We start from the raw sequence: 9056 nt of genomic DNA on the forward strand, positions 1-9056 counted from the left end.
ATGGAGTCTCAAATGCCTAACAGGTGTGATGGGGTGTAGGCATTGGGCTGGGTGAGAGCTGTCCTGCCTAGGGACACCTGTTGGTCACTTGAACTCACCTTCCCCCCATATGAAACACCAAACAAACAAAAGAATGTACTTCAGAAAGAACACAGAGAAAAGGCCTGGTGGCGGTGCACAGGGGTTACTTGGGTGAAATGGTTGAGCACAAACATGGATGAATAGCAGAACAAGCTTCAATAACCCATGAATTGATAGCAACCTGGTGCTATGAACCTACTAGGGAACTGAAGTGGACTCACAGGCCTGCCATTTAATGCAAGATAGCACACAAACACAGTATGTGATGATTGCTCAATTCATATTGTGGACCATCTATAAGCATATGAACTATACCCTCTTTCCCGTTGTTTCAAGATGTGGCATTCATGAACTAGTGCTGTCCTTAATACAACCAACATACTGTGGTGAAGCCCATTACTTCACAGAGTGAGTGACTGCTAAATGCAAACATCAAGTATAGGCTACCGGCACCTGATGGACAGACAGTAAAGAGAGTCACTAACGGGTGTCAGACAGTGAGGAGACCATGTTCACTGCTACCTCCGGTAGATTGGAAAGGATATTGCTTGTCATACAAGAGATACACAATGTGCTAGAAACCAAAACTGATACAATGGCAGTCAGGCTGCTAGGTATAAACAGAGAAACAACCATAAACATGTACGGATGGTGGAAACAAAGTTAAAAACTATAGATCCTGAAGACAAGGAACTTAAGAAACAACTAGACTTTAAAGAGAAAGAGTTTGTTTTCTGGAATACTACATCAAAGATGCTAAAGGCACAGCAAGAAAAAGCAACAAACTAATTGTTGGAATACCCAAACAAAATGAAGGTCTGAGCATGGAGCTATTCCTTTACGAGTGGCTGAGTAAAAGAGTAGCGGCGAATAAACTGGTTTATGTGTTTTTCCATAGAAAGAGCATATAGAGCCCCCACCTGGAGCACTACCAAGGCCTTTCATCGTTAAACTACTTAACTATTGTGATAGAGATATCATATTTTAGTGCACTAGACTGGACGGTCTTTACACGATGAAAGACTCCAAGGTACAGAACTTTAGTGATTGTACTGCAGCTGTACAGCAGGAGAAGAGATACTTCCTAGGGGTGAAGGGAAGGTTGGGTGACCTGCTGCTCTGAAACATACTACTCTTCCTAGCAAAATTAAAGGTGTTAATGAATGGCAAAATCCACTTTTTCACAGATGCTGCAGCAGTATACGACTTGACTGAAACACAGGGGCCCTCTGTGAACTCACCGAGACAAACTAGGCCAGCTGGTTCTAGATTACATCCATTTCCTAGCAGGAGGGAGCAGAAAATAAATAGACAAATAATGGAGGCCTATGACTGTGGCAGTGGTTGCGGCACTCAGTAAAACCAGAAATTCAACACAGACCAAAGATACTGATGACAAGCAGACAATGGTGGAACACTATACTGACAACCCTGATATTCCTCACTAATTGAGTCCAGTAGGCATGCCCATTGTTAGAAATTGAGTTTCTGGTTAGCAAAGGCATGCACCCTGTCCAAGCAGGAACCACAATCCTAGCCAGGGTAAGTCATAAACACACCCTAAATTAACCTGTGCTCACCCCATGATAGCTTGCCACAGAGCAGTCAGGCTTAACTTAACAGGCAACGTGTAAAGTATTTGTGCACCACTTCCAACAGTTAAGCAGTGAAAACACAACACAGAAAGATGGAAAGATGGTTAGAAGAATACAGCTTAGTGTAATGGACAAAACAAAAACAGAATGACAAAACTACAATAATTAAAACTTGAGATATTAATTTTAAAGAATAAACTGAAATGTAGTGCTTAAAAGCATAAAGTGGCATTATCGGACCACGCAGCGGTTGCCCTCACGGTTGGAGCCCCCCTCGGGCATGCTGGGTCCCAACCACGGTGCCTGGGACCTACTCGCCTGATGAGGCTGGAGGTGGTCTCCCAAATCTCCCAAGCTATTTCCAATTATCTGGAATTTAACGACAAGGCCGACACCCCACTCCCCCTTCTGTGGGATGCAGTGAAGGCGGTGATTAGGGGAGAGTTTATAGAGATTTCTTCAGCAGATAATAAACTCAGACGTGAGAAAAGGGCTCAACTGCAGCAGCAGGTGACAGTGCTCGAAACAATACACAAGAGTACAGGGGTCTGGAGACAAATTAAAGCAGCTCGGCTGCAACTTGCGGGGATCGACTTGGACAGGGCAGAATACGCGGCCCTGTGCTTGCGACACTCCTATTATGTGGGCGCCAACAGATGCCCCGCCTCCTGGCCAACAGACTTAGGGTTCAGCACCAGAAGGCGGAGGTGTCCTCAATCAGACTCCCGGGGGGAGCAGTGGTCACGAGCGATGCACAGATCGCCTCGGCCTTCCGTGACTTTTATCGGGGCCTGTACTCTGCACAGCGGGCTGACTCTGGGCCCTCGCTCCACTATCTGGAACAGGCCCGCAAGGCCAAACTGACGCCAGAAGAGGCCGCCCCTCTTGAGGCTCCCATCCATCTGGAGGAGGTTATTTCGGCCATAGCCCGTCTTGAGACCTCGAAGTCCCCTGGACCGGATGGATTTTCCGGAGCCTTTTACACTGCGTTTTGTTCTAGTTTGGCTCCCATCTTGACCAGGCTCTTCAACAACATCAGGAGGCCAAAGGATCTGCCGTCATCTATGGTGGACCCAGCCATAGTAGTCATCCCGAATCCCGGAAAGGACCCAGAGGAGTGTGGCTCCTACAGGCCTATCTCACTACTAACTGTCGATTTTAAGCTCCTGATGGGTATCCTTGCGACCTGTTTGAACCCACTGATGCCTGGCCTGGTGGATCCAGACCAGGCGGGCTTTATTCCGGGCCGACAGTGTGTGGAGACAACACAAAGCGTCTTCTGCACACGGTGGACAAGGCGCAATGCGCGGGGCGGCACGCAATGTTGCTTAGCATAGATACCGAAAAAGCATTTGACCGTGTTCAGTGGTCCCACCTTCACGCAATGCTTGGACACTTTGGTCTAGGGCAACAATTCTGTACCTGGATAGAGGGGGCATAAAGCAAGCCGAGGGCATTCGGTTAGGGTCAATGGGGTGTCATCCGATCCTTTCCTGTTGGGACGCGGGACCCGACAGGGGTGCCCACTGTCCCCCATGCTCTTTGCTCTATACATGGAACCCTTTGCGCAGAGAGTGCGGGACAGACGGGAGGTAACCAGGGTCAGATTCGGAGGGGAGGCGTACACAATCGCGCTTTACGCGGATGACGTTGTGGTGACACTTGAAGACCCAGTGAGATCCCTCCCGGTCTTTCTAGAGGAGGTGAAGGCTTTCGGTGCGGTATCAGGCTTCCAGGTGAATCTCTCGAAGTCCAGGGCGCTTGACCTGGCACTACCGGGGGAGACGCGGGACGAACTGACACAACGCTACCCCTTTCAATGGGAGGAGAGCTCAGTCCCTTACCTGGGTCTCCGGGTGGCCCGAACGGTGACAGAGACTGCCTCCATCAACTACCGGCTCCTCTTGAGGGGGGACAGGGCCGACCTCACGGAGTGGCGACGCTACCACATTTCGTGGACTGGTTGAATAGTGGCCATTAAAATGTCGATCCTTCCCAGGGCCCTCTTCCTTTTTCAGACATTGATTGCCGGTGGAACCCCCATCCGGCTCCCTTCAGACACTGCAGAGATAAATTAATTGCTTTATGTGGGGGGTAAGAGGCCTAGAATGGCCGGTGCCTTGGTGACACAGGCCCCCAGTGAGGGGGGCCTGGGAGTTCCAGACGTGTGACAGTATTATAGGGCCACACAACTCCGGTACCTGGTGGAGTGGTCCAGATCGGAATTGGACAAGCGCTGGTTATTCATGGTTCCTGTTCCTCCCCCGCCGTCATAGACCAGGGGGTTTATATTTGTTACCAAAGCCACAAAGAAGGTGTGGGACCAGGCAAATCGCTTGGGTGACTTGACCTCCTTTCCATCCCCCTTGACACCCATAGTAGGGAACCCAGACTTTTCCCCGGGTTTGGACAGCCGCGCCTACCGGGACTGGACAATCTCCAGCCGTCGCTCGGTTGGACATCTGTTCGACGAGCGGGGCATCCGTTCATTCGAAGACCTTCGAAGAGCCCAGTCCCTCCCGGACATGGAGAGAATGTGTTACCTCCAGATCAGGCACTGGGTAATGCACTCTTTGATTAGGGAGAGGGCCTGCTGCCCCCTCACACAGTATGAAAAATGGGTGTTGACCAGGAAATTGTACAAACGCATTATATTGGATCTGTACGATCTATTGCAACGCTCGGTTCCAATTTCTAGCATTCTGAGCCGGATTCATTGGGAGGCTGAGCTGAGGAGATCCTTGACACCAGAGGAGTGGGAGGCGGTTCACTACAGGGCACACCACACAGCACGCTGCACCACGAGCATGGAGACTGTGATAAAGATAACCACTTATTGGTATCTTACCCCAGTCAGACTGCACCAAATCGACCGCACACGGTCACCTCTCTGCTGGAGGGGATGTGACGCCGTGGGCACCCTGACCCACTTACTGTGGGAGTGTCCGAGGCTGGCTGGGTACTGGGAGGGGGTCCTACAGGACATCAACACTCACAAGAACACCCAACTTCCGTGCTTTCCGGCCTATATCCTATTGGATCTTCCGAACCCCCTGACATTCCTGCTGAAGTCCATACGGGGTCAACAGATAGGCCTGGCGTATTATGACACACTGGGGGACGCCTCAGATTCTTACACAATTGGGGTGGTTACAGAGACTTTGGCTGAGTCTGAGGATAGAGAGGATCTCCTTATCCCTTTCATCGTAAGGGGAATCCTTTAGAGAGCTATGGCATCCATTTCTGATGTTTCTTTCTGGTGAGTTTTGTGAACTGCATGTCCCAAGTTCTTGCGACTCCTTTGACTACACGAATAGGGGCCCATTTGACAAGTGCTCGGGGGGACGGGGATCATTGCGACTCCAACTCCTATCTAATGGCTATGACTTCAGGCTAGTGCTCCCAGGGGGGGAGGAGTGGGTGGGGTAGGTGAGGGGGGGGGAGAGCTGACCTGTTGCCTGGTTCTAGTTGGGAATTGTTGGGTGCTGGGTCATAAGGTAGTCCAAAGTTATCCCAAAGGAGAGATATTCCTTGCAGTAATGAAAACTGGACTTAAGAGTTTTCCACTACTAGGGCATGTGAAACTTTAAAGAACATGTCCTACATTTTAAATACACTGCACCCTGCCCTTTGGCAGTCTAGGGCCTACCTTAGTGGCCCCTTATATGCATTAAAAAGGAAGGTTTAGGCCTGGGGAGAGGGTTAACTTGTCAGGTCGACAAGGCAGTTCAAACCTGCACACACAGGTTCTGCAATGGTAGGCATGGGACATGTTGAAGGGCTACTTAAGTTGGAGGCATAATCAATGCTGCAGACACTAGTAGTGCATTTTGCTAAGGACTTATAAGTAAATTAAATATGCCAATTGTGAATAAGCCAATTTTACCATGTTTTAAGCAGAGAGCGCATGTGTGTTAGCACTAGTTAGAAGTGGTAGAGTGCCCTGAGTCCTAAAGCTAGCATAAACAAGGTCAGCAAAACAGTAGGCCTGAAGGCAAAAACGTCTGGGGAAACCACACAAAGGATACCAAGTCTAACACCATATAGTGTTATATGACTAGTGAAAATGGGCCAGCAGCAAGAATCCAAGGCCAGTAGAACTTAGGCACAACAGAAGACAATAATTATGCTGCATTCAATGGAGGTGGTTGCTGCCATGCCTGACCCACATTAGGGATTAGAGGGAGAACAATTAAGTGACAAAAAAACTTGTTCCTGTTCCCCTTTAAGAACCTTATTGTCATTACAGATCATGCTCTTTTGTTTACTAGATTAAAGTTAATCTTGTTTTACCAGGTTTAAGATAGATGAGTGGGGTACAATTATACTTAATTCAGGGTGTTCACAGCTTTTGAAGATCCTTTATACAAATCCAAATGCAGTGGCGTTTGGGGTATGTTGCCGGTGTGTAGGTACCAATGGAGAGCTCCTCAATTTCTAGGTTGCTCCTCATTTGATATCACAAGGCGCTAGATACACTTCATACATATTAATTGTGAGGAATATTAGGGGCATGACAGAGACAGCTAAAAGACACAAACTTCTCTCATACGTGAATCAAACAAAGTAACATATTGTCTTTCTCCAGAATACACATATGTAGGAAAGTCCTCCTTTTTTGCCTGATCACCCCCACTCTTTTTGGATAGGTACTGGTGGTTACTGACTCTTGGCTGTGCCCTGGGTACTGCTAACCAGTCCCAGGGCCTGTGCTCTGTGTAAAATGGATATGCAAATTAGGCTAATTATAATTGGCTAAGTTAACCTACCTATAAGTCCCTAGTATATGGTAGGGCATGTAGGTTTAGGGACCACAGCACAGGTGGTGCACACCTAGGTGCACTGCTGAGGTGCCCAGTGTCATTTTAAAAGCAAGCCTGCCTTGCTGGCTGCTTTTAAATTAAAGTTATATGCAAATTCGACTTTGGAATTAAAGGTACTTCCAAAGTCTTAAACTACCTTATTTTTACATATAAGTCACCCCTAAGGTGTGCCCTATGTGCCCCTAGGGCTGGGTGCCATGTAACTATAAGCAGGTACTTTATAAAAATAGATTTATAAGCCCTGGTGAGGTAAAAACAGCCAAATTCGTTTTTCCCTCATTGAAGTAAATGGCCTTCATAGGCTAGAATGGGCAGACTTTATTTTAAATTTTAAAGTCTCCTTAAATGTTACATACCAAGAATTTGGTATCAAATTAATTGTTGTAATAGTTCCCACAACTTCCAGTTGTTGGATTTATTATAACTTGTTCAGGTAAAAAGTTTAGACTTCACCTAAAAAGTTGCCAATTTCAGCTCTGCATTGTTTTTGCTGCTGTGCTCTGATTGGCCAGCCTGCAGCAGCTTCTGCCAGGCTGCCTTGATGAGGTGTGAAGTGGCCTGGCTTCACACAAAGGAATGTGCTTGGGGGAGAGAATCTCCCCTCAGCAGATGGTGAGGCAGGAAGGGGGAGGGCTGCCAAACTGGTCTTCAAAGGCAGAGAAGGACATCTGGAGCACCCAGCAACACCCCCACATCCTGCAACCCCAGACAGCTAGGTGCCCCCTTGATTAGATTAGGAGAGGGCAGGAGAGGGGTGTGTTTATGATTTTTAGCCACACCAGTGGGTGGGCTCAGCCAGATGTAACCTCCAAAAATCAGATTCAGCCATGTTGGATTTTTAGAGACTGTTGCCTTTTGGGATGGATTTTTGCCACACTTCCCAGGAAGTGGTCATCACAGGGGGACGACCCTGTACCTGATTGGAGAACCAGGGCCCCCCTGCTTTTCACCCAGGAGCAAGGATAAAACTGGCAGACCTGCCCCCACACCTCAGATCCCCACCAAATTTCAAGAAGAAAGAACTTAAGGAGAAGAAGGACTGCCCTGCTGGACCCCTGGCCTGCACCTGGAACCTGCACTCAGAAGGACTGCACCAGCTGCACACTTGGGCTTCACCACAAGAAGGACTTTGCCTGGCTTCAACTGGTTCAAGGAGGGACTCCCTGTTTGCTACAGGTGAAAAATTGCTAACCAGAGTCCCCCTGCACCAACTCCTGAAAAGTGACCAGCTGACCACTGTCCAGTGGCCAAAAAGGAGTTTGCGCCAGGTGCATTCTGGGAGTTGAAGTCCGCACCCCCCAAGGACCATCACAGAACTTCTGGACCCTTGGGGTGAGCTGTGGACCCAAAAGAACCTTAAAAGAACATCTGGGTGAAGCCCCAGAAGTTTGGAGAAGATTTGACAAATTTTGTAAAAAAGCTCCAGAGAGGGACCGACCCGCCGCGGAAATTCTAGCCGGCTTGCCTCAACCGCGACCCGGCCTGACTTCGTGGTTCGTCCCGGTAAAGAAAAACATCCGAAAAAGAGACTAAGTCCGAAGGTAAAAAGTTGACCGGGACCTCCCAGCCATCGTATCCGAGAAGGGCTCCACGGACGTCGGATCAAGATCCAGGTTTACCCCGGTCGAAGGATTTTCATCTCGAAAAAACGACTAAGTCCGAAGGTAAAAATCACCACCGAGGAAACCCACATCACGTATCCGGACAAGGGCTCCAGGAGGTCGGATTCAACTGGCAGGTTCGTCCCGGTGAAGAAAAACTTCAAAATAAAGACTAAGGGGGTCATTCTGACCCTGGCGGCCGGTGGCCGCCAGGGCCACCGACCACGGGAGCACCGCCAACAGGCTGGCGGTGCTCCCACGAGCATTCTGACCGCGGCGGTTCAGCCGCGGTCAGAAGCGGAAAGTCGGCGGTCTCCCGCCGACTTCCCGCTGCTCGGGGGAATCCTCCATGGCGGCGGAGCGCGCTCCGCCGCCATGGGGATTCTGACACCCCCTACCGCCATCCTGTTCCTGGCGGGTCTCCCGCCAGGAACAGGATGGCGGTAGGGGGTGCCGCGGGGCCCCTGGGGGCCCCACTGTGTATTTCAGTGTCTGCAATGCAAACACTGAAATACGCGACGGTGCAAACTGCACCCGTCGCACCCCTGCAACTACGCCGGCTCACTTCTGAGCCGGCGTCCTCGTTGCAGGGGCATTTCCTCTGGGCCGGCGGGCGCTCTTTTGGAGAGTGCCCGCCGGCCCAGAGGAAATGTCTGAATGGCCGCCGCGGTCTTTTGACCGCGGTGCGGTCATTTGGCGGCTCCCTCCAGGCGGGCGGCTCCCGCCGCCCGCCGGGCTCAGAATGAGCCCCTAAGTCAGAAGGTAACTTTTTAACCGAGGCCTCCCGCGACTTGTAGCCGAGCAAGGCTCCATCGCGGTCGGCCTGAAACTTTGACTTTGCCCCGGTCCTGGTGCAACCAGATGACCCGATTAGCGCTTTTTGTTTCTAAGCGCTAGAAAAATAATAATTCTTTAAAAATTCATATCTCCGGTTCCCCTGAACCGATTTTAATCGT

The sequence above is a fragment of the Pleurodeles waltl genome, chromosome 9 (genome assembly GCF_031143425.1).
Source record: "Pleurodeles waltl isolate 20211129_DDA chromosome 9, aPleWal1.hap1.20221129, whole genome shotgun sequence".
NCBI classification, from domain to species: domain Eukaryota; kingdom Metazoa; phylum Chordata; class Amphibia; order Caudata; family Salamandridae; genus Pleurodeles; species Pleurodeles waltl.